This window comes from Narcine bancroftii, unplaced genomic scaffold, assembly GCF_036971445.1.
Source record: "Narcine bancroftii isolate sNarBan1 unplaced genomic scaffold, sNarBan1.hap1 Scaffold_310, whole genome shotgun sequence".
NCBI classification, from domain to species: domain Eukaryota; kingdom Metazoa; phylum Chordata; class Chondrichthyes; order Torpediniformes; family Narcinidae; genus Narcine; species Narcine bancroftii.
The window spans coordinates 186,918-213,608 of NW_027212048.1; the positions used below are offsets into that span (position 1 = coordinate 186,918).

Genomic DNA, 26,691 nt, shown 5'->3' on the forward strand with positions numbered 1-26,691 from the left:
TCTGCTTCCATCTGTCGGACTCTGGCTTTACCCTACCCTTAATTTAGTCTATGTGTCGTCTGAGTCCAGCATGCTCGTTAAATGAAGTGATAGGAGAATCAGTTTATTACACAGCATAAGAATAAAGCTTAACCGAGCTCTGGTTCAGTCGTTAGTTCATAGTAGGGAGAGGAGAGGAGAGGAGAGAAGAGAAAAGGAGAGAAAAGGAGAGAGGAGAAGGACAGAAAAGAAAAGAGTCTGCGGCAGGTAAGAAAACTTTTTTAAAAGTCTCTTACCAGGGTCTGCGGGGAGGAGTCGGCGTCGGAGGCGGCCATTGGTTGAGCGAGCGTACAGGAGAGTGTGACGGGAAGATAAGGTCTTTTTAAAGACTCGTACTGGGGACAGAGCCTAGCAGTAGGGAGGGGAGAGGAGAGGAGAGAAGAGAAAAGGAGAGAAAAGGAGAGAGGAGAAGGACAGAAAAGAAAAGAGTCCGGGGCAGGTAAGAAAACTTTTTTAAAAGTCTCTTACCAGGGTCTGCGGGGAGGAGTCGGCGTCGGAGGCGGCCATTGGTCGAGCGAGCGTACAGGAGAGTGTGTAGGGGTTAATTGGTAAAAGGCCAATAAATAAGAGGGACAGCGAGCGGCCCAGCGAGTGAGTGGCACAGTGAAGGAGTGGGACTTCCAGGCTTTGGCTCCTCAGGCTTCGGCGAAAGCAGGCGGAGAGAAAGCTAAGATAGTCTTTATTACTACTTCATTGGGGTAAGGGATGAGTGTTAAGGCTGTGTGTTGTCGGGAGTGCCGGATGTGGGAGGTCCTGGAGTCTTCCAGACTCCCGGATGTCCATATCTGCACTAGGTGTGTCGAGCTGCAGATTCTCAGGGACCGTGTTAGGGAACTAGAGCTACAGCTCGATGACCTCAGGCTGGTTAGGGAAACAGAGGAAGTCATAGACAGGAGTTACAGCCAGGTGGTCACGCCAGGGCCACGGGAGGATGAAAGGTGGGTAACTGTTAGGAGAGGGACAAAAGAACGTAAGGTGCCAGAGAGGAGCCCTGTGAATGTAACCCTCAGCAATAAGTATGCCTCTTTGAGCACTGTTGAGGGGGACATCAAGGTTGGGGGGAGTGACAGTGGCTGTGCCTCCGGCACGAGGTCAGCCCCTGTAGCTCAGAAAGGGAGGGAAAGGAAGAGGAGGGCAATTGTGGTAGGAGACTCCATAGTTAAGAGGACGGATAGGGGATTCTGCGGACGCAGCAAGGAGAACCAGATGGTGGTTTGCCTCCCTGGTGCCAGGGTCCGAGATGTTGCTGCTCGTGTCCCAGATATCCTAAAGTGGGAGGGACAGGAGCCAGAGGTCGTGGTACATGTAGGTACCAATGACATAGGGAGAATTAGAGAAGAGGTCCTAAAAAGTGAGTACAGGCAGTTAGGTAAGGAGTTAAAAAGAAGGACCGCAAAGGGGGTAATCTCTGGATTACTCCCTGTGCCACGTGACAGTGTGAATAGAAATAGAATGAGGTGGAGGATTAACACGTGGCTGAAGGGGTGGAGTAAGGGGCAGGGTTTTAAGTTTCTGGATAACTGGGACCTTTTTTGGGGGAGATGTGACCTGTACAGTAAGGACGGGTTACACTTAAATCCCAGGGGGACCAGAATCCTGGCAGAGGTATTTGCTAGGGCTACTCAGGATCCTTTAAACTAGAATGATTGGGGGGAGGGAGCAAAATAGTACAGAGCAGTAAGGAGAAGGTTAGAATGCAAACAAAGAAAGTTTGTAGTAAGTATTTGAATATGGATGGGCAGGTGATAGAGAAGGGAAATGCTCTGGAAGAAGATGAAGGGCAATTGGCAGGAAAAGTAAATAATGTTGTTCTTAAAGATGAGGGAAAACAGGGATTAAAAATTGGGAAATCCCTGAAATTCATATATTTTAATGCCAGGAGTATTGTAAAAAAGGTGGATGAGCTGAAGGTGTGGATTGATACTTGAAAGTATGATGTGGTAGCGATTAGTGAGACATGGTTGCAGGAGGGATGTGATTGGCAACTGAATATCCCTGGGTTTCGTTTTTTTAGGTGTGATAGAGTCGGAGGGGCAAGAGGAGGTGGGGTTGCATTGCTTGTCAGGGAAAATATTACAGCGGTGCCTAGGAAGGATAGATTAGAGGGCACATCCACGGAGGCTATTTGGGTGGAACTGAGGAGTAGGAAAGGAGAGGTTACACTTGTAGGGGTGTATTATAGACCACCCGGAGGGGACCGAGACCTAGAGGAGCAAATTTGTAGGGAGATAGTAGATATTTGTGATAAGCACAGGGTTGTAATTATGGGAGATTTTAATTTTCCACATATAGATTGGGAAACACATTCTGTGAAAGGAATGGATGGGTTAGAGTTTGTGAAATGTGTGCAAGATAGTTTTTTACAACAATATGTAGAGGTGCCGACCAGAGAAGGAGCAGTGTTAGATCTACTGTTGGCAAATGGGATGGGTCAAGTGACGGAGGTTAGTGTTGGCGAGCACTTCGGGTCCAGTGATCATAATGCCATCAGCTTCAATGTCATTATGGAAAGAGAGAAATCAGGGTCAAGGATTGAGGTTTTTGATTGGGGAAAAGCTAGATTTGAGGAGATGCGAAAGGACTTGCAGGGTGTGCATTGGGACAATTTGTTTTATGGGCAGGATGTAGTAGAGAGATGGAAGTCTTTTAAAGATCAGATTTTGAGAGTGCAAAAGCTTTATGTTCCTGTTAGGTTAAAAGGAGGGGCAAAAGGTTTGAGAGAGCCGTGGTTTTCAAGGAATATTGGAAACTTGGTTCGAAGAAAAAGGGAGGCGTACATTAGATATAAGAAGCATGGAGTTAAGGAGATGTTTGAAAGATACATTGAATGTAAGAGGAATCTTAAGAGAGGAATTAGGAAAGCTAAAAGAAGGTACGAGAAAACTATGGCAAGCAGGGTGAAAACTAATCCAAAAGAGTTCTACAAATATGTTAATGGTAAGAGGAAAGCTAGAGACAAAATTGGTCCCTTAGAAAATCAGAGTGGAAAACTGTGTGTGGAGCCTAGAGAAATGGGGGAGATATTGAACAGTTTCTTTTCTTCGGTATTCACTAAGGAGAAGGATATTGGGAGATGTGGGATAAAAAAAGCAAATTGGGTAAATATGGGGAATATAGAGATTACAAAAGGTGTAGTTTTAAGGCTTTTGAAGAATATAAAGGTGGATAAGTCTCCGGGACCAGACGGGATCTTCCCCAGGACATTGAGAGAAGTGAAGGAGGAAATAGCAGAGGCTCTGGCGGTAATTTTCCAAATGTCATTAGATATGGGGATAGTGCCGGAGGATTGGCGCATTGCGCATGTGGTTCCGTTATTTAAAAAGGGTTCAAGGAGGAAGCCTGGCAACTATCGGCCTGTAAGTTTGATGTCTGTGGTAGGTAAATTAATGGAGAAAATTCTTAGAGATAGTACTTATAAACATCTGGATAGACAGGGTCTGATCAGGAGCACTCAACATGGATTTGTGGGAGGAAGGTCATGTTTGACCAATCTGATTGAATTTTTTGAAGAGGTGACTAGGAATGTGGATGAGGGTAGCGTAGTGGATGTTGTCTATATGGACTTCAGTAAGGCCTTCGATAAGGTACCACATGGAAGGTTAGTTAGGAAGGTGCAGTCTTTAGGTATAAATTTTAAGATAGTCAAATGGATTGAACATTGGCTGAAAGGGAGAGGCCAGAGAGTGGTAGTGGATAATTGTCTGTCAGGTTGGAGGCCGGTGACCAGTGGTGTGCCTCAAGGATCTGTATTGGGCCCATTGTTGTTCGTTATATACATTAATGATCTAAATGATGGGGTGGTGAATTGGATTAGTAAATATGCAGACGATACTAAGATAGGTGGAATAGTGGATAATGAAGAAGGTTTTCAAGGATTGCAGAGGGATTTGGGCTGCTTAGAAAAGTGGGCTGAAAAATGGCAGATGGAATTTAATGCTGATAAGTGTGAGGTGCTTCATTTTGGTAAGAAGAATCAGAATAGGACATATGTGGTAAATGGGAGAGCATTGAGGAATACAGAAGAGCAGAAAGATTTAGGAGTAACGGTACATCGTTCCCTGAAGGTAGAAACTCACGTGAATAGGGTGGTGAAGAAGGCTTTTAGTATGCTGGCCTTTATCAATCATTGCATTGAATATAGGAGTTGGGAGGTGATGTTGAGATTGTATAAGACGTTGGTGCGGCCTAATTTGGAGTTCACTGTGCAGTTCTGGTCGCCTAATTATAGGAAGGATATAAACAGAGAGGAGAGAGTGCAGAGAAGTTTTACCAGAATGTTGCCTGGGTTTAAGCATCTGGAGTATGGGGAGAGATTGGACAGATTGGGTCTTTATTCTTTGGAGCATAGAAGGTTGAGAGGGGATTTGATAGAAGTATTTAAGATTATGAAAGGGATAGACTATTTCCGTTAAGAGGAGGAAAGATTAAAACAAGAGGACATGAGTTAAGAATTAAGGGGCAGAGGTTTAGAGGTAACATGAGGGGGAACTTCTTTACTCAGAGAGTGGTAGCTGTGTGGAATGATCTTCCGGGAGAAATAGTGGCGACGGAGTCAATTGTATTATTTAAGAAAAGGTTGGACAGGTATATGGATGAGAAGAAGATGGAGGGTTATGGGCATTGTGCAGGGAGGTGGGACTAGAAAGGGGTGTTTGGTTCGGTGCGGACTAGAAGGGCCTAATGGCCTGTTTCCGTGCTGTAATTGTTATGTTATGTTATGTTAACTGATAATTAACTAATAGTTTAATGAATAATTCTGAACATGAGGCCATTGTCGTCTCAAAGCATATTTCCCTGTCAATGTTTGCAATAATACTCTAGTCAATATACTTTTCTATAAAAATATTCTGATTGCTGCATAACTCTTTAAAAAAATATGTTTGGAAGTGAATATGGAATTGATTGAAAAAGATATTGAATACCAGGAAAAATATTCATTTTAACACACTTCACATGTGTCATTTATGTCAAAGGAAGACCTTTCCTTTTAATTAAATCAGCTTTAATTTTTGTCTTTAGTAAAACATAATTCAACGTACACAAATATTGATAAGCTGCATCAACCAATACCCATAAATATTTAATTTTCTTAGTCCATCTAAGCTGTGTAATCTGTTTACCAGCAGTATAATCTTCCTCTGTAATTGATAATATGTTCCTCTTATCCCAATTAACCTTATAAGCAGACATTTCTCCATATTGTACCAAACAGGTTTGCAGATGTCATAATGATTGCTGAGGATTTGTTAAATATATTAGTACGTCATCTGCAAACAAATGAATCTTACATTCCTCTTCATTTATTTTAATCCCACTAATTTTATCATTTTATCTTTTAGCCTGGGCTACCGGTTCTATCACCAATGGCGACAAAGGACAGCATTGCCTTGTGGAGCGTGTTAAATTAAACGTATCTGAAATTTGTCCATTCGTCACCATACTCGCCAAAGGATTTTTATACAAGGCTTTAGCCCAAAAAAGGTAAAAAAGGTCCAAACTTAAACCTTTCAAGTATTTTAAATAAAAAATACCTTTCAACTCGATCAAAGGCTTTTTCCGCATCTAATGCCACTATCACTGATTGATACAAACAATGTCTTGACACATTAATCAACGTCAAAAGTCAAACAATATTTTCAGAAGAAAATCTATTCTTAATGAAACCTGCTTGATCAACGTATTAAACGTGTCAAATACTTTGCAAGTCTATTAGCTACTATCTTATAATCTACATTTAAAAAAGAAATTGGTCGATATGAGACAACTTTCAATGGGGCTCTTTCTTTTTCCCGAACCAACACCAGCCTATTCCTGTTGGGCATCTCAGCTACTTCATTGCACATTTGCTCTTCTAGTTCCCTCTTCCCATTTGGCGGCCTATAATATACCCTTATAATAATAACCTCACCCTTCTTATTTTTTAGTTTTACCCACACTGCCTCCCTCGAAAAACATTTCTGTCAAAGAAGGATGAACACGCTGTCGGGCGGCAAGAATGGTGTTTTTACCATCGCCATTGGGGAGAAAATGCCCATAAATGTGTCCTGCCATGTACCTATTACAGAATAAAGGCAGGAAATGAAAAACCAGCTTCTATTATTGGCTTCGGCAGCTGGTACAAGAATGGGCCTATTTTATCTTCAAGATGACATTTTTCTTGTAGACACAAGTGCTGAGGTCCGTTTGCTCCCACCCAACCTATTTTGAAATATAAACCACATCAATAACAACACCTGGCTCTTCAAACAGCAAATGGGACGATAAGTCCCTGCTTTGGCACATGACGGGTCATGTTTGGGATAGGAGGTGTGACATTCCATTGGAAGTGCGTATTGGCTTCCATTGCACAACCCATTATGGGTGCAGATTTTTTAAGGTCCCATGACTTGCTAGTAGACGTGAAGTGGAGGAAATTAGTTCACGCTACCACTTTTCAAACATACCCACTGGTCTGCAGCAAAGGGAGAGTTTCCATCTCGGGGTCCAGACCCTGCACAAAGATGCCTACGCTGCCCTGCACAATGAATTTCCCGGTATTATCTCTCCGAATTTCAATACCTCCAAAACAGTACATCGAGGGCCATTGCCAACATCTCACATTCTTTAGCCGTCCTTTATGGCCATTGGAGATGAAATATCGTGCATTGTATCGAGCCACACGGCACTTCCAATTTGTTTTGGAGGGTCGGCATTTCACTGTGTTCACAGACCACCAGCCACTCATTTTTGCCTTCAGCAAAATAACGGATCCATGGTCAGCAAGACAGCGGGTGTTTTAGTTTCTGGTGACGGTTCTGTGGGGGGGATGTAGCAGTTGTCTTGTGGGCCGAGTGGGCAAGGTTCTTTGGCATGCGCGTGAAGTCATAAGACAGATAGCTTGGAACTAATTCATTTAATTCACTACCCTAACTGCCCACGCGTGGTGCTGTGTGCTGAGGAATGGCACATTGATCTGTGGATTCTCCTGCCGAAAGGCGTGGGACACTCTCAGGGCTTAATTTAAACCTGTGGTCCTGTGGATTGGCAGCAAACTCATAATGCCTTGAGCCCTATTTGAACAACACTCCCAGTAAATGTCATCTACAGAAGGAAGGGACACCCCAGTGATCCTCACAACTCTTTGCATCATTCCTGACTGATGCTTTACAGCTACTAGACCATCCAAAGGTTTAGCCAGACAGGAGACTCAACTGCGCTCCTGTAAAATCTCAGGATGAGAGGCGTTGGCCTTGACCTCCTCAGCCTCCTTGGGAAGTGTAGGCCCTTCCTGACCAATAAGGAGGAGTGATTGTTTGGTGTAGTAATACGTGTGCTGTGTGGATAAGAATTTTATGTGATTGTATTGACTATTCTTGCTCTTTAACAATCTTTAGTGGATAGAAGTAGTCATTGTACTTTAGGATGTACAATCATGTACAGATTGTCCTAAAACAGCCATTTGGCCCAGATGTCTATTCAGTCCAAGAATACTTTCGACCACAGGCAGATTTTGAACAATAACACCATTCATTCTGCAACAACTGCCACTTAATTTTGCCAGTTGTTCAATGGTAAACTATATGGGGAAAACACCACTTTCAACTCTTCTGCCTTAAAGGAGTAATTATATTCAAATGGGCAGTAGATCAAGAGGTGGAAACAGTGAAATCAGACAGAGGTGAGTGGCTGCTTAAATTAGAAACATTTGTGTTCATGCTATAGAGTTTAAGGCTGCCCAGGAGGAATATAATGTGTTTTCTTTAAGATTGTTTGCCCTCACCCTGGTGAGGGATGGGGCTAACGGACATGTTGCTGGAAGGGTTCGAGAATTGATATGGTAGGTCACAGGAAGCTCAAGTTTAGATCCACAGAGCGCATGTGTTTAGCAGAATGGCCACCCAGTCTGTATTTGGTCTTGCTGATATCGAGGTCAACTGAGTCATCCAAATGTAGGAGATTAGGATGGATGGGGTTCATGTGAAACTCTGCCTCAACTGGAAGGTCTGATTGTGGCCTTGGATGGAGGTGAGAGGAGATGTAGGGACAAGTTTGGCAATTTCTACAGTTCCAATGGGGAGTGCATGAGATGGTGGTGGTTGGAGAGGGTAGTGCCGTCGAGGGAGTCACAGAAAGATGTGCCCCTGTGAAAAGTTGATATGAGTGGAGCGGGTTAGATGTTGCAGGTTAGAGGATGGTGCTGAAGTTGGAAGTTTCCAAGGATAACGTGTCAGATGTGGCAGCTGATGGGTGGTAAGTGAGAAACCTGTGTGATTCTGTCCTTGTTGTGCCGGAGAGGAGGTGAGGTAAGGGCAGAAAGAGAATTGGAGATATAGGTGCAGGCTTTTTCAATGACAGTATGGGGGAATTTGCATTTATTGAAGAAATAAGACATTTTGTGTGTTCTGGAGTAGAAGACTTCATCTTGGGACTGTTACAGGCCCAGGGGACCCCAAAACCTAGCAGCAATAGAAAATCACCAAGACAAATGGATACTTAAGCAAACGTAATTTTTAATTTTCTTTAAACAAAAAAAACAATCAACCTTTAACTTATCACTATTAATGTAACTGCCTAACATTAACCCCTCCTAATTCTGAACGCAGGTGTATTTAAAGTGTATAAAGTTCTTTGACACTCCTACAAGTTCACCGGTATCTATTAATTCTTATACTGTGCACAGAATTCAACATTTATGACTTTTCACCAAGATCTGGTGCTTAAAAGTAAATGGTTACCCTCCAGGAAGGCTCTTGTTGGTTTCAGAAAGGGATTTCTTGCTCATTGGACACACAAAACTGATTCCCTCTGATCAGCCACTTTGGTGTCTTGCCAAAGAAACTTGCCCCATCAGGGTTTTCCAAATGATAACCTCTTCTGCAGGTCACCATTGAGTTCTTTTTGTTTCCCTTATTTCAAGTGAAACACCATTTCTAGCCAGCCATTTCCTCTTGTATGTAAAACAAGGTTTTTCAACAGGCTGAACTGAGAACTCACAACCCATCTTCAAAATGGGGTTTCAACAAGATGCCAGCTTGCCATCTCACTCTCTCTCTCTTTTAGAAAAAAAGCCTATTTGGTGTCTCCTCTCTGCTTGCAAAAGCACATGACCTTAGAACAGAAAACTTCTGAGTCCATGTATTTGTTGCTTTAAAAACAATAATCCATTTACACCTACTTTTGAAATTATTTAGCAAAACACACAGTCATGCTCTCCTGCCCCCCCCCCCCCCCCACCACCACTACCCCAAACCCTGGGCCAAGTCACTGAGGGTCTGTGGATTCTCTTTCAATGCTCACAGACCAATCCAAGTCATTGGCAATGTGAGCTCCAATTTTGATATTCTGACATGATTAGGAACCCATTAGGACCCACTCTTATCCCAGGTCTGATACCTGACACCCTTTTAGCCAATTTCCAACCAGTATTTAGCAATCCACAGTGTAGTGTAGGTTCTTTGTCCAGAAGCCCACAGCCTCAAGTTACCAACAGCCTGTCACCTATGTTGGTCCTTCAGTTGAAGAACCCCTCACTGGTCTGCTTCCATGGTCACTGACCCGTGTATTGAATCCTTTGCTTCTCAAATGTTGATGGGGTGTGGTCTTCATGTTTTCTTGTGCCCTGTGCTAGTCCTCTACTTCCCCAAAGTTCGCGGTGGCAAGGAAATCTAACACACCTAATTAAAAAATTTACATCTTAGAGGAGAATCTCACATGTGTGGAGGGATGGAAAGGGCATTATTACAAATTGAAGCCTAATATTTGAATATTCATGTGCCAAATTTGCAAAAGCATAGAGTATATATTTCTTAAGCTCTATGTAATTTTTTCTAAAGGAAGACAATTTTGAAATTTTGCATGTCATCTTGGCATCCCTAAAAATTTATCTGATTTCCGAGTAAGTTCAATACATTTCCACATCCCTGCTAATGCTAATTTAACAAATTTCAATTGATATATTACTAGTTTTAATTTGGGCCTTATTCCCTCAATATTACTAATAAAAATAATGTTGGATTTTGCAGATAAATAACTGTAACTTTTTCCAAAAAATTTGTAATTCTCACCAAAAAGATCTTGCATTAGGACAAAGCTAAGTTGAATGCAAGAAAGTTGCTACATCTTCACCACACTTCAAACATCGATCTGATAATTCTGATTTTATTCTATTCAATTTCTCTGGTGTAAGAAGTAACTGTAGAAGAAAAACGAGTTGTGAATTCCTTCCTCACTGCTGCAGTGTGGAACTCTGGTCAATAGTTCCAGACTGCTGAGTTGAAGTGAATTAATACAACTCCCCTGGATCAAGTGATCTCTGTTGCCAAATCAGCTTCCTGTCGAGCTTTTCAAATCCAACTGCCTGAGTCAACTGACTCCAGATGCAGCTTTCAGATAAATCCTTGCTGACATTTGCTACATTACTAATATAAAAACAATTATGCTGAACTAATTTGTGTCAAACATTGAGAAACTTATATGGATCTGCCCATATTTGCCAATCAACTACAATATTCAGATCCATTTCCCACATTTGTCTATACTTATGAACTCCTCATTTAAAAGTTCCTACTTGTAATCAAGAGGACATCATAGAAGTAAACTTTTTAACAATTCCTCTTTATAAGGAATTTCTATTTCAATACAACATGGTTGGTCCCAACTTATCCTTCAAATATGCTCTAAGTTGGAAATAGCAAAAATGATTGCAATGAGTTATACGATATTTATTTCTCAGTTGCTCAAATAACATTAATTGACTCCTTTCATAACAATCTTCAACATTTATAATCCTCTTACGAAACCAGCTGTCCAGAAATTGATGATCCTTTGAAAAAGATACGAGGATTTTGAATCAAAGCCATTCTGGGTGATGTACATCCACTTACACCAATTTCATCATTTATTTTAATCCATATATTAATCAAATGTTTCAACAATGGTGTATCTTTTTCAATTCCCACTTGTATATAAATTCTTCTGCCTTTCTCTCTCCTATTTTATACATTTTAAAGGCAATTTTTCCCTTTCACAAAAAGAAGCAAGAAATCTCATTTGAGCTGCTCGATAACAATGTTTAAAATGAGGAAGCTGCAATCCTCTGAATGCAGAATTTGGTTTGGGTCACATGTAACATGGAATTCAATCAGAAATGGGTTCACGTGACGTAAACTCATGATGCAGACTTTTTTCTGAAAATGGAATACAAGAGGAGGGTTGTCTAGGTCTTTCACAGGATATAGATCACAAGATAAAGGGGAAAAGTAGGCATATTGAGTCTGCTCCACCATTCTTCCACTCACCCCCACTCCCCAGCTCTCTCCCCATTACCTTTGGTTCCTTGACTAATCAACTACCTGTCAATCTCTGCTTTAAATACACCCAATGACCTCAGTTCCACAGATTCACAACCAAATGACAAAATCAATTTTGCCATATCTGTTTTAAATTGACACCCTTTTATCCTGAAATTATTCTCTCCTGTCCTAGAATCTCCTACCATGGGAAACATCTTTGTCATATGTACTCTGTCCAGGCCTTCCAGCATTTGAAATGCCTCTGAGGTCCCCCTTATCCTTCTGTATTCCAACTAGTACAGTCGAAGAGTCGACAATTTTTCCTCATGCACTAACCCTTTCATTCCTGATATCGTTCCAGTAAATCATCTCTGACCTTCTCCAACACCAGCACATCTTTTCTCAAATACGGCACCCAAAACTCTAAACCTGATTGAATGGGAAGGCAATTCTCTAACGACACAAACACAACAGTGAAATGATATTATGTCTTGTTGATATTTACAAAAATTATTGAAGAGTCAATTCACAGTGATGTACAATAAATTCTGGCCTATAATTCTAGCCCATTAATGGACTATTATCATAACCTAAAGAATGAGGGTTGTTCTGAAGCTTGGTTCTGTGTTACGAGACCAGAGGATCCCAAAACCCAGCAGCAATAGATATTCACCAAGACAAATGGTTACTTAAACAAAAGCTGATTTTAATTATCTTTAAACATGAAAACAGATAACACTTTAACTTATCACTATTTTACTATTTTAACTTACTTTATCTAACTTACCCCCCTTCTAATTCTAAGTGGACGTGTGTGTAATGTGTGTGTAAGTTCAGAAAAGTTCTTTGGTTCACAGTCCAATCTCACTTCTCATTCCTCCAAGTCCACTGTTTGCAGGCCATTCTTATACTGTGCACAGAATTTAACATTTATCAAGTTCACCAGATTTTGGTGCTCAAAATGTGAATGATTACCACTGGGAAGTTTTTTGTTGGTTTTCAGAGAGAGGTGTGTTGTTCAGGGAAGCATTAGTGTTTTTGTGACTCAATGTACCAGCATCTGAAGTCCGCTATCTCTTCAGAAAAGCTCTGATAGCTTTAGCATGGAACAGAGCTGAACCAGGACTTTGCAGGTATTTAAGGGAGTGTGTGTGCAGGGTTTGTTCTAGACCAAAAATCTCACCAAATGACTCTGCTTGAAATCAAGATTCAAAGCATTTTGAGGAATACAACAGGAATTGTTCAACAAGAGCCTGGTTTTCCCTGAGGAGTTTTCTTTCAATAGTGGAAATGATTTTTTTTTTTAAAGCCCATTAATCTTCCTGATACAAATCTTTGCATTTAACTTTCAGGTTGCTATCTGTTGTTAACTTGGAGGCCTTTAATGGGGTGTCTGGGTGGAATCTTTGCTTTAACCAAGCAGTTCGCTTGCAATTTTCCAGCTGTAGGATGCGGTGCAGTTGCTTGCAAGTTTAGCAAGTGGGATTATGATGTGAAACTGCAAATCACAGCGTCATTTTTGTTTTTGAAAATGCAAGTGTGAAAATGTTAACTTTGGTCTCCTTGGTTTCCTTAAGTTTACAGAGGAGACGTTGGGTCAAGCTGAGAAGACAGAGTTGGATGCCCATTTGGCGTATCGGCTGGGCAAAGCAGAAAGCACAAAACAAGGGACTGAAAAAATAATGAAGCAGACTGAAGTGCCGTTGAACCAAACCCAGGTAAAGAATTTAATTTTGTGCAGTGTACTTAAGAGACCAAACGATTTGGGCTTTTAGTGGTGACCTATTTAAATGAACAAAATCTGATTAGAATAGAAGTTTATGGAATGTTTGGGAGTTGCCACAACAAAATGGAGCATATAAATTAGATGTTGTAATTAAGATAAATGAACAATGCAATGAGCCTGGTGTCACAGTATCTGCCTCCCTCTACCGTATATCACCATTAATCCTTCTCCCCAGTATGAACCTGATATCACAGTATAGACGAGAATTTATTGTACATCACTGTTAAACCTTCTCACGACAGTGAATCCGGTGTCAGAAGTATCTGTCAAAGTTAACTGTACACCACCTTCAGCATTCTTCCCACTCTGAACCCCGTTTCACAGTATCTGCCACAGTTTATCGTACATCACTTTTAAACCTTCTCAGTACTGTAAACCTGGTGTCACAGTACCTGCCACAGTTCATTGAACCTGACTGTTAAACCTTCTCATGAATCTAAATCCTGTCTCATAGATTCTGTCTCTGTCTATCGGACATCAACGTTAAACTTTCTCCCCCCTGTGAACCTGGTGTAATAGTATTTGTCTCAGTCTACCGTCCATCACCGTTTAACATTCTCCCCACTGTAAACCTGGTGTCACAGCATCTACCTCAGTCTCCCATACATCACCCTTAAATCTCCTCCCTACTGTGAACCTGGTGTAAATGTATCTGCAATAGTGTTATATGCATCACTTTTAAACCTTCTTCCCACTGTGAGCCTGGTTTCACAATATCTGCCACAGTTTATCGTATATCACTTTAAAACCTTCTCAGTACTGTAAACCGGGTGTCACAGTACCTGCCACAGTTCATTGAACCTGACTGTTAAACCTTCTCACTAATGTAAAATGGTGTCACATTATCCTTGTCACACCTCCATACATCACCGTTAAAGCTTCAACCCACTGTGAACCCGGTGTCCACAGTATCTACCACAGTTTATCGTACATCACTGACACAACTCCCTACTGTGAACACAGTGTCACAGTATATGCCTCAGTCTACCGAACATCACCATAAAACCTTCTCTCAACTGAGAAACTGGTGTCACCCGATCTGCCACAATTTATCCTCCATCAATGTTAAACATTCTCCCCACTTTGAACGCAGTGTCACAGTATCTGCCTCAGTCTCCCATACAGGACACTTAAACCTTCTCCCCACTGTGAACCTGGAGTCACAATATCCGCCTCAATATACCTTACATCACCCATAGACTTTCTCTCCACTGTGAACCTGATGTAACAGTATCTGCCTCAGTCTCCCATCTATCACCATTAAACATTCTCCCCACTGTGATCCTGTATATGCCAGAGTTTATTTATACATCACTGTTAAACCTTTTCACTGCTCTGAAACCGGTGTCACAGTTTCTGTCCCAGTCTACTGGACATCAGCATTAAACGTTCTCCACACTGTGAACTCAGTGTCACATTATATGCCACAGTTTATTGTACATCTCGTTAAACATTCTCCTCACTGTGAACCTGGTGTCACAGTATCTGACACAGTTTATCGTACATTAATGTTAAACATTTTCACTCCCGTGAACCCATTGTCTCAGTATCTATCTCAGTCCACCGTACATCACCGATAAAATTCTCCCCCCAGTGAAGCTGGTGTCAGAGTATCTGCGTACGTCTATCGTACATCACCATTAAACATTCTCCCAACAGTGAAAACAGTGTCACTTTCTCTGCCACAGTTTATCATACATAACTGTTAAACGTTCTCCCCAACGTCAACCCCGTCAGTGTCATAGCATCTGCCTCAGTTTCTCGTAAATCACCAGTAAACCTTTTCCCCACTGTGAGGCTGGTTTTACTGTACCTACCACAGTTTATCGTACATCACCATTAAACCTTCTCCGCACTGTGCACCTAGAGTCATGGTATCTACCTCAATTCACCATATATCATCATTAAATCTTCTCCCCACTGTGAACACAGTGTCACAGTATCTGTCTCAGTCTACCGTACATCACTGTTAAACCTTATTCCCCACTGTGCACCTGGTGTCACAGTATCTATCTCAATTTACCATACATCACCATTAAACCTTATCCCCAATGTGAACCATTTGTCAAAGTTTCTGCCAGTGTTTATCGTACATCACCGTTAAACCTTCTCCTCACTGTGAACACGGTGTCACAGTATCTGCCTCAGTCTACCATATATCTCCCGTATATCTCAATTAACCCTTTTCCCATTGTGAACCTGGTTTCACAGTATCTGACACAATTTATCGTACACTGTTAAACATTCTCAAAACTGTTAACCTGGCATCAAAGAATCTGCCTTACTCTATCGAACATCACTGACAAAACTTCTGCCCACTACAAACCCAGTGTCACCGTATCTGCATCAGTCTACAGTATATCACCATTAGAACTTCTTTCCACTGTTAACCTAGTGCCACAGCATCTGCTATATTGTTCATCAATGTTAAACTTTCTCACTACTGCTGGAAACCAGGTGTCACAGTATCTGCCTCAGTCTGCTGTACCTCACCGTTAAACCATCTCATTACTGTGATCTCGGTGTCTGATTACCTGCCTCAATCTACTGTACATCACTGTTAAACATTCTCCCCACTGTGAACCTGGTGTCACATTATCCACCACAGTTTATTGTACATCATTGATAAACTTTCTCATTGCTGTGAACCTGGTGTTACAGTATCTGCCACAGTTTATCGTACATCTCTGATGAACCTCCTCTCCAGTGTGAACCTAGTGTCACAGTATCTGTCTCAGTCTACCGTACATCACTGTTGATCTATCTCTCAACTGTTAATCCAGTGTCACAGTATTTACCACATTATATTGTACATCACCGTTAAACCTTTTCCCCACTGATGACCTGATGCCACAGCATCTGCTGTAGTTTATTGTACATCACTGTTAAACCTACTAATTACTGCTGTGAAACCAGTCACACAGTATCTTCCTCATTCTTCTGTATAGCACCGTTCGCACATCTGTTTTAAACCTTCTCTCTTCTGTGAACTAATTTTCATGGTATCTGGCAAAGTTTACCATACATCACTGTTAATCCTTCTCACTACTGTGAATGTGGTGTCACTTTATCTGACCCAGTTTAATGTACATCACTTTTAAACCTTCTCCACACTGTGAACCCAGTGTCACAGTATCTGCCTTAGTCTCCCGTGTATCACCATTAAACCTTCTCACCTCTGTGAACCTGTGTCACATTTTGTGCCAGAGTTCGTTGTACATCACTGTTAAACCTTCTCCCCACTGTGAACCTGGTGTCACAGTATCTACCTCAGTCAACCATACATCACCATTAAACCTCCCTTCTGTGAACCCAGTGAAATAATATCTGCCTCAGTCTCGAGAAAACACCATTAAAATTTCTCCCCACTGTTTACTCTATGTCTCTGTATCTGCAACATTGTATAGCGTGTCACCTTTACACCTCTTCCGCACTGTGAACCTGGTGTCACAGTACCAGCCACAGTTAATTGAACCTGACTGTTAAACCTTCTCACTAATGTGAACCCGGTTTCACAGCATCCGTCTCAGTCTCCCATACATCACACTTAAACCTTCTCCCCTCTGTGAATTCATTAAAACAGTATATGCCCGAGTTTATTATACATCACTGATAAACCTCCCCACTGTGATCTGGTTGTCATAAATCTGTCTCCATGCACTGTACATCAGCATTAAAGCTTCCCCCCACTGTGAACCTCATGAAACATTATCTGACACATTTTATCATACAACACTGTTAAACCTCTCATTGCTATATAACCATATAAAGCACACAAAAGGCCAGTGTGGCCCTACTAATCCATGCCGGAACAAAATCTCCACCCTCCTAGTTCCACTGACCAGCAACTGGTCCATACCCTCCAAGTCATCATCCAGTCTTTCCTTAAATGTAAATAATGTCCCTGCTTCAACCACCTCCGCCGAAAGCTTATTCCACATCCCAACCACCCTTTGCATGAAGAAATTTCCCTCTCATATTCCCCATATAATTTTCCCCATTCAACTCAAACCATGGCCTCTGGTTTGAATATCTCCCACTCTTAATTGAAAAAGCCTATCCATGTTGACTCTGTCCCTTTTAAAATCTTGAACACCTCCATCAATCCCCCCTTCAATCTTCTATGCTCCAGAGAAAAAAGCCTCAGGCTGCTCAACCTTTCTCTGTAACTCAAACCCTGACATCCTGTCAACATTCTCGTGAACCTTCTCTGCACTCTCTCTATTTTGTTTATATCCTTCCTATAATTTGGTGACCAAAACTGCACACAGTATTCCAAACTTGGCCTCACCAATGCTTTGTACAATTTCATCATAACTTCCTAACTCTTGAATTCAATACTCCAATTTATGAAGGCCAACATTCCAAATGCCTTCTTCACCACTCTATCTACCCGAGTATCAACTTTGAGGGTACTATTTACCATAACTCCTAAATCCCTTTGTTGCTCTGCTCTCCTCAATTGTCTACCATTCAATGTATATGACCTATTTAGATTTGCCTTTCCAAAATGCAACACTTCACACTTATCTGTATTAAATTTCATCAGCCATTTCTCAGCTCATTCCTCTAGCTTTCCTACATCTCTTTTTAAGCTATGGTAATCTTCCTCACTGTCCACAATACCACTAATCTTTATATCATCTGCAAACTTACTTATCCAATTCACCACCCCTTCTTCCAGATCTTTAATATATATAACAAACAATAGTGGACCCAGGACCGATGCCTGAGGAACTCCACTAGTCACCGGCCTCCAATTTGACAAACAATTTTCTACCACTACTCTATGACACTTCCCATCCAACCATTGCTGAATCCATTTCACTACCTCCTTATTTATACCTAATGCCTCTACCTTTTTTCCTAACCTCCCGTGGGGAACTTTGTCAAAAGCATTACTAAAGTCTAAGTAGACAACATCCACAGCTTTCCCTTCATCAACCTTTTTTGTAAGCCCCTAGAAAAACTCTATAAGGTTTGTTAAGCATGATCTACCCCTGTCAAAACCATGCTGACTACTACCTATCAATCCCTGTTTTTCCAAATATTTGTAAATGCCATCCCTCAGAACACTTACCATTAACTTACCCACCACAGACGTCAGAACTAAGTGGGAAGGAGGATGCAGGGCATTCGATAGCAGGACATTGTGAGAGAATGGATTCCTCGAACTCTTGAGGGGAGAAGGTGCGGATCGATCCATCGGTTTAGGTGGGGCAGGGTATAGACATGGCAGCTGACTGGAATTGTCAGCGGGTTACTGAGACCTGGGAGAGGAGGGGAAGGAGGGTGCAGTAGTATTCTGACGAGAAAGTGCTGAGGGAGAGGCAACATGGGTGGAACCTCAAGGCAAGGGACCCTTGATTGTTTGCAAGGATGGGATTTGTAAATAGATATCCAGCACAGAGCCTCTTTGTCCCCCTGCCATCAGGAAGGAGATATGGAGGAATAAAATCGGGACAGCCAGGCAGCTTCCTCCCACAGGCCATGAGATTGACAAGGCAACATGAGCTGGCTGGGAGCAAAGAATGAAAAGGGGGAGAGGAATATGGACTGATTACAACAGCTCAGCCAGCAGGAGAGAGGGGCTGAAGGGCCTGTTTCTGTGTTGTCTATCTGGACCAGCATTTTGAGTTCAAGCTTAAAAAACCCAACCATTTTTTTAATTTAATAATAATGGTACAGAATGAATCAAGAGACAAGATGTCTGTCCAGCAGCAAGCATCGAAGGCACTTTCTGAAACGGAGGCTCTGAAACCACAGGGAGATTCTGGCTGGAATGAGGCCCGACTTCTGCTAGAAGGAGGAGAGGAGAAACAGGGATAATGTAGGGGAAGGGGTGGGGAAGGGAGGGGGTAGAGATACCTTCCTCCATTCACCTCCCCTTTCCTCCACCCTGTTCCCTGTCCTGGGTAAACTTGTACCTCTCACTTTGTTCGTTTGAGATTGGTCACAGTGTTTGAGCTACCATAAGAAAATAGACACCCACACTGAGAGCAGTTCAGTTTAAACAAATGTTTATTACAAATTCAAAAGCTGATTTCAAACTAAATTATGCAAGCCCTTCCCAATTATACTTATCAACGCCTGGACTGGTCCCAACTGCCGAAGCAAGGCAATGACTGCACACGTGTCATAGGTTGTCGGGGAACCGATAGCAGCTTCTCCACCTCCCTCGACCGGGACGTTAGCTGGACTCTAGAAGTTCTTCTTGCTGAAAGATGTTGCCACCTCTCGGAGAGTCTCTCTCTTCAGCAGCGGGACCATGGCTTATATTACCCAAAAACTGCTTACCCAAGCACCTATTCCCAGCACAGTAAGAAAGATAAGCGAGCAAGCTAGCATGCTAGGCTTCTAGCAAATAACATAATTTTCAGTTTATCACTTTGAATACAATGGTTATTTTGCATCAAGGCTAGGCCTCTGACAGTCTGTGACCAAAACAAGCAGGAAGATTAAATGTTCTTGGTCTACAGATGTCCTTTTGTCAGATAACTGCATCTCTGGCCCCTCGGTGGAATTTAGCTTAAGTCTGCTGATTCTAAAAAACAAGCAGGTTCTCAGTCTTGCAGAAGCAAAGGTTGCAAAAGTAATAAAAAAAACACGGTTTAAATCTTCCATTACATTCCCCTCCCAATTCCCCTCCCCATTTCCTTCCCCCGCTCACCTCCCGGTTCCTCTCCCTCTTCCCATTCTCCTACTCCTAACTCTAACCCCTAACAAACCCTAACCTTAACACTACCGATACCCCCTATCACTACTCCACGTCCCTTAACTCTACCCCTACCCCGTCCCCTAACTCTATCTCTACCCCTACTCCGTCCCCTAACCCCAACCCTAATACTACCCACCTTCCTCTACCCCAAACACTCACCCCACCTCTACCTCCTACTCCTACCCCCTTCCCCTAAACCTAATACAAACCCACTTCCCTGAACTCTAAACCTAACCCTAAACCTAGACCTAATCCTAGCCCATGTCTCCTAACCCTAACCATGATGTTGTTAGAAATAGAAGTACCTTAACAGAAATTGCTCGAGACAAAAATTGAGAACAAAGAACATTTATTATAACAACAATGCAAAGTTGTGTGCTTCCCCTTATCCTGGGAATACACACACACACTGGGGCTCACCCAACTTTTATACAGTGAATTTCAGTATAGGAATACCCTCCCCCTTACATTCTTCTGCTCCCTGGATGGGTTTGGCATAAGGCAATCCTGCCTGCCTACGTGCTGTTTCTGTGCACTTGGAGTATCCTGTCAGTGTCTCATCATGTTATTGTCCTTATTCACACCTTCCTGATTCTCGGAGCTACAGTCCCTTCATATGCAGAGTTCGCTAATCCTGTCTAGGGTTGACTAATATAATATGTATAACTTTGTAAATCTATGTAAGGTTAACTAATTATATATGTAGAACTTGGTACTTTGTCTAGGGCTAGGAGACCCTTATCTCATCCAGACGACCTCTACTTCCTACATTCTATTATTCCTTACCTCTCCTTATCTTATTCATACGGTGGGCTCACTGATCCTGTCGAAAAGACTAGAAGATTCTTATCTGACAGAGGCTGACTCTGCTTCCTGCATTCTAATTTCCATGCTTAGCCTGTTCATACTGGTTTAATCCATCACTCCACATGTCTGCACTAGTTTCCCCATCTTTCATATTTTATGTCAAGTTTCCTCATCTCTCACAATGTTACCTCTATCCCGGTCCTTGCCCTTACTCTCATCCAACCCAAGCCTAAACCCTACCCCTATCCCCTACACCTAACTCCTTCCTCAAAACATACCCCTTACCCCTATCCCATACCCACACCCCCAAGCCTACCCCTTACTCACCCCACTTCCATTACCCCCTTTCTCCTACCCCCATTCCCCTACCACTCCTTCCCCTAGGTTAGGGTAGTGTGAGAGATGGGAAAATTGATCTAAAATTATGAACATGGAAGAAACTAAAATTCATCAGTTAATGGCTGTAACCAGTACAAACAGGATAAGCTTGGGGGTTAGGATGCAGGAAAGCAGAGTCAGCACGATTAACATAAGAATCTTCTAGTCTTTGTGACAAGAGCCACCATAAGACTAAGAAAAGGAGTGGTAAGGAACAATAGAATGTAGGAAGTTGAGGTAGTCTGGATCAGATAAAGGTCTCCTAGCCCTGGACAGAAGTACCAAGTCCTACATATCTAATTAGCTAACCATACACAGATTTATACATATGAAATTAGCCAACCCTAGATAGAATGAGTCAACTCCGCATACCAAGAGATTGTAGCCCCGAGAATCAGGAAGGTGTGAATAAGGACAATGACATGATGGGGCACCCACAGGATACCCCCTGGTCCTCCAAGTGTACTGAAACTGCACGTAGGCAGGAAGGATTACCTATGCCAAATCCATCCAGGGGGCAGAAGAATGTAAGGGGGAGGGCACTCTGATACTGAAATTGACTGTATAAAAGTTGGGTGAGCACCAGTATGTGTGTGTATTCCCAGGGTAAGGGGAAGCACCCAACTTTGCATTGTTGTTGTAATAAATGTTCTTTGTTCTCAATTTTTGTCTCGAGCAATTTCTTTAAAGGTACTTTAATTTCTAACAAATGGGGGCTCGTCCGGGATCACACTCCCTCCACTGACAGAGTACCCCGACGACGAGAGTAGGTGCACCCCGGCTGATTCAGCTGGACTCACGGGCAACGGGTGGCTGGTCAGTGGAAGAAGCGAGTGATATCCGAGAAGAGGCATTGAGAACAAACGACGGAAGGAAGCGCGCTAGAGCATTGCTACTGGAACACGGTAAGAGTAATTTTACTTGTTTATAAGTATGGGAATAATGAGTAGCAAGGAAGAGAGTCCTGGTTCAGGATGTGAACACCAGATAGCTACGTATAGCCCGCTTGGGTTGATGTTATCTGAGTGGGGCACGGGAAAGACCCGTGGGAAAGACAAACTGACAATGGTCGGGTATTGTTGTATTGAATGGGTTAAATACCCGGTTAAAGGGAGCTCCGTGTACTGGCCAACGTTCGGATCCGAGGATGAATGGATGTGTCAAGCTTTGAACATCTGGCTCTATCAAAACCAGAAAGACAATGTTGAGAGCAGGGAATATGCAGCCTGCTGGCTCAAGGGACCCATTGAACAACTGGTTTTGAATGAGAAAGAATTCATGGATAAGAGAGAGGAGGAACCTTTTGTCCCTGAATCACAGGGTTGGGATGTGTTACATTCCCTCCCTCCACCTTATGTTCCTCCTATGCCGGCTCCTATCTTTCCTTCCCCTCCTATGACCTACCCTTCTGCACCTCCCCCTCCTCCCCCACCACTAGAGAAGAAAGAGGAGAACCGGAGTGGTATGGTGACTCGCTCACAAAGCGCTCGATTACCACCTCCGTTGACAGTAGAGGTAGAACATTGTAATTCAGAACAGCGTGAGATCCCTCAGGAAGAAGTGGCAGAACCCTGCGATTCACTTCTCAGGGAACAGGAACACAAATCTAAGAAACCAGAAATTAGCTGGATGCGACCCCTGCGGGAGGTTCCCGTGGGAGAAGGTCTGGGGTTCGTAAATGTGCCCCTGACCAGCACTGAAGTACGTAATTTCAAGAAAGAATTAATCTCCCTGATAGAAGATCCCCAGGGATGTGCCGAACAGTTAGACCAATTTTTGGGACCAAATATATATATAATATGGGGGTCTCGACATAGAATCCCCAGCAGGGGAACAATTGGTACTAACAGGTTTTGTTACCAACTCAGCCCCAGACATTAGGAGAAAATTACAAAAGACAGAAAATTGGCATGAGCAGGGAATAACCCAGCTTCTACAGATCACACAAAAAGCATTTGTCCAGACATCTGAGGATAAGCAGAAAGCAAAGGCTAACATTTTGATGCAAGCAGTTAAAGGAATAGTAGATGAGTAACATGAAAAAGGCAGGGACTGTGTGCCAGCTCCTCAATGTTGGGAGAAGCGTCGGGAGTGGGAGAGTAGAGACCAGAGATAATTTCATAAATCACGACTTCCCACTTCAGTCACTGACCAATATTGATTAAAATTCATGCTAAAAATTAAATGTCATAAATGATCGTTTTTCAATAGTGTAGAATTAGCGAATTTAACTACCAGTTAATTCCAATTTATGAAATAAATTGTATTCAAATGTGATTTTGCACAGGGAGTACCTGAGAGTTGAGTGATGTTATAACATTTGCAGGGAGAAATGTTTGCACAAATAGGATGAGTTCTATACATCTTAACTTTAAGTGTATGTGAGATAAAGAAAGGATCTGATGTGTAAAGTGGCTGGATCAGCCAGTTGAAGGGGGAGTGTGCATGTCCCTTTAAGTGCACTGTGGCACTTGAAACTGAGGCTCCAGGCTCTTGTCTTGCAGTTAGAGGTATTTCTTCTACACATTCAGCAGTCAAGGTCCGTGAGTTTAAAGATCACCCACCTCTGGAGAATAAAGATACCTCTGGGGATTCCTATGGGGATTCCTATAAGTTTAATCATTCATTTCTCTGGTGCATTTTCCTCCGGAGTGAAATTAATGCCTCAGCACAATTTCTCTGTATTGCCGCTGTTATTTAATTCATGATAACTTTCCCCATTCATCAGGTTTATATTTAAATCCGGTAGTGCGGAAGTTACATTGTAAATAATCACGGAGGTAAACCCTGCGCGACTGGATTCAGCTTAATGGAGAAATAAACCTGCGAACTGGTCTATGGTGGTGTGTGAGTACTGCCATAGGTGGAATATGATTTACATTGGTGGCATCGTTCAGAACAATTGGGCGCATAGGAATAATAATAGCATTAATTACTCACAGATCTTGTACCTGATACTATTCACTACGTCCCGGCTTCAGGACTGGGAAATTGGCATGGTACAGAGAAATTGGCATGGCACCAATATTTCTTGATTCACTAATGACTCCACAAGCTCCAGGATTCATGCAGCTAAACTTTAAGTGCAATATTATAGAAACTAGCCGGTACTTAAATGATTGTGTGTGCAATCAACATTGGAAAAATATGAAAGGTAATACAGGTGCTCCCCTACTTATGATTTTACGATGACACAATAGCATGACTGTCATTTACTTTCATATAATGTGTTAAAGGTCATCACAAGCATCATTGATTTTTCCAATAAACTTTGATAATTTCTCTAAGGTGAATTTTTTGTAGCCTCGTTGGTTAATCACATTTTCGGAAAGCTTACAGGGACTGTTGGGAGAGAGCAGGGTAGTGAGATCAGTATGAGGACTGATACAGTGCTGTTAATGTTAGACAAGGTACCTCTCCAATTAAGATTTTTTTTCAACTTAAGCTGGGTCTGCTGGAACGCAACCCTATCGTAAATTGAGGAGCACCTGTGATGTTCTTCTATCTACAGCCAGCTTTAGATAAACTCTTATCATTCTGACAAATCCAGGTCTAAGTCTAATTTTCCTCCAGCCTTTGAGCAAGCGCTTCCACTGCTGCATCTTACTGATCACCTCCTCACCAATGAATCAGGAGACCATGGTGTATGGCACTCACTGCACAAGCAGTCTGAAAATGTGTACAAGCCTGTTCAACTTCATTTTACAAAATCAACAATCGGTTCCAGGCTCCCCAATGCTCTCTGTGGAGAGAAAATTGCCAGATTTTTACCCTTTTAATGCCCTTGGTTATGTTTGCCTCTTCTCAAAGATTACATGGCTGCACAGAGGAGCAAGGCTGAAAATGCCTTGAAGTAATCTGTTGGCTGCACTTGTGACCTTTAGTCAGAAAATGCATGGGCTCTTGTCTCACTTTGGGTAGTGCAGCGGTTAGTTCAACTATATTACAGTGGCAGTGATGAGTAGATGGATGTGAGGGGGTTGGAGGGTTATGGTCAGGGAGTAGGTAGGTGGAACTAGTTGGAGTTTCATGTAAATCGGTGCGGACTAGAAGGGCCAATATGGCCTGTTTCCGTACTGTTATTGCTATATGGTTATTATATGGAATATGGTTGTGAGCTGTGGCACAAGGCATTTTACTTAAGGCAGAACTGAAGGTTGAATATGTTTCAAGTTCTCTTGCAGAGGCTCTTGTGCTACAATGTCTGTTATGTACTCTAACAAATTGGAGGGTTGTGCCCCATACAGACAAGCAGCTCCAACTGCATTTTAATAAGGTCTAACATATTCAAAACCCATGCAAATATGGTTTGTGTTTCATTTTACAATTTTTACACTAACACAAAGGAAAGTCAGATTGTTATTCATTTTATTAAAATCTAGTGATTGGTTATATGTAAAAGCATGGCAAGAGGATCAACTAAAACCTGCCTGGGATGGTCCCTTCTGTGTACTTTTAATTACAGACACCGCAGTACGAACAAGAGAAAAAGGCTGGACCCACATTCAAAGAATTAAACCAGCTTCTGAACCACAACATCACGACACACAGATTCAACCCTCAACCTGGCGTGCAGTTCCTCATCCTTCAGACCTGAAACTTACACTGCGCCGTGACAACGTGCCGTAATGTTACATTTATTGTTGTATTTTTTAACTGTTTATACATTTATTGTTGTATTTTTAACTGTTTATTTTTTTAACTGTTTATTCATTTATTGGGGTATTGTTTGTTAACTGTTTATGTCACTTCATTACTCGCTATGTTTTAAGTCCTCCTGGAATAGGGGCAGCAGAGGTTACAATTGTGCTCCTTTAGAATGTAGACAGGGCATAGATTTAATGTATAGTCATAGTGGGATATGGGTTAACAAGGGATTCCAATACGGACCAGGGGAACTGAACAGCTTTAGTGGAGTACATCTAATTTGTTTCTTAGCCTACACAGGTATTAAAGACAGAAGTTTTGAGGCGATAGCACAAAGGACATGGTGGGACAAAGACAGACAGAATGGTAGTCAGGATTGTACATGTAGCAGAGAGAGAGAGTTAATACATATGCTAATGTACACAGACAGGCTGCAACTCACAAGTTCAATGATACCCATGCTAATGTTAGCAGACAAGCTGCAACACACAGTTAAATCACAAGAAACAATCCCCCCCCAGCTTGGTCTCTTTTCATCACCCTGTGAAGGGGAGCACCAGTTACCAACAACGTGAGCTGCTTGACACTTTAATATCAGGCTCCAGACAGCCTTCGGAGATCGGTGGCCCTAGGGTTCGGGGCTGAAGAGGACATCAGATACTAGCCACAATTCAACGGAACCGCCTGACTACTGCTACTCGTTCGCTGCTGAAGGCAGCGTCTCTCACAGACTTCGTCAGGACAACGCTTACAAAAGTCGGGTGGTTCAAAGACACTGCTTCAATGTTTCAACGTGAATCTGCCCATGCCCATGTCCAGACGTGGCAACTTCGGACTGATGTGGGATGGACTAGACTCTTTACTGAGAACTGGAGCCTGATACTCACAACCCTAATAAGCAGCTGGACTCGCTACTCTGGCTTTCATGGTGCTCCCCTACCTAAAGACTTTACACAGGTGTTACATTTCGGTTATTGACCAGCTGGGTAAAACTACACCTTACACTTGAAAGATCAGTATTACTGATCTAAAAGAAAAGTGAGGAA

The 26,691-nt window shown here is 42.3% G+C and overlaps 1 long non-coding RNA gene across 1 annotated transcript; it reads left to right on the forward strand.

Moving 5' to 3' along the window:
• Positions 1-26,691, forward strand: LOC138750955 (uncharacterized). Its single transcript, XR_011349636.1, has 4 exons — positions 1-246; positions 5,379-5,520; positions 12,887-13,027; positions 25,464-26,691. It is a non-coding gene; the product is annotated as an uncharacterized lncRNA (long non-coding RNA).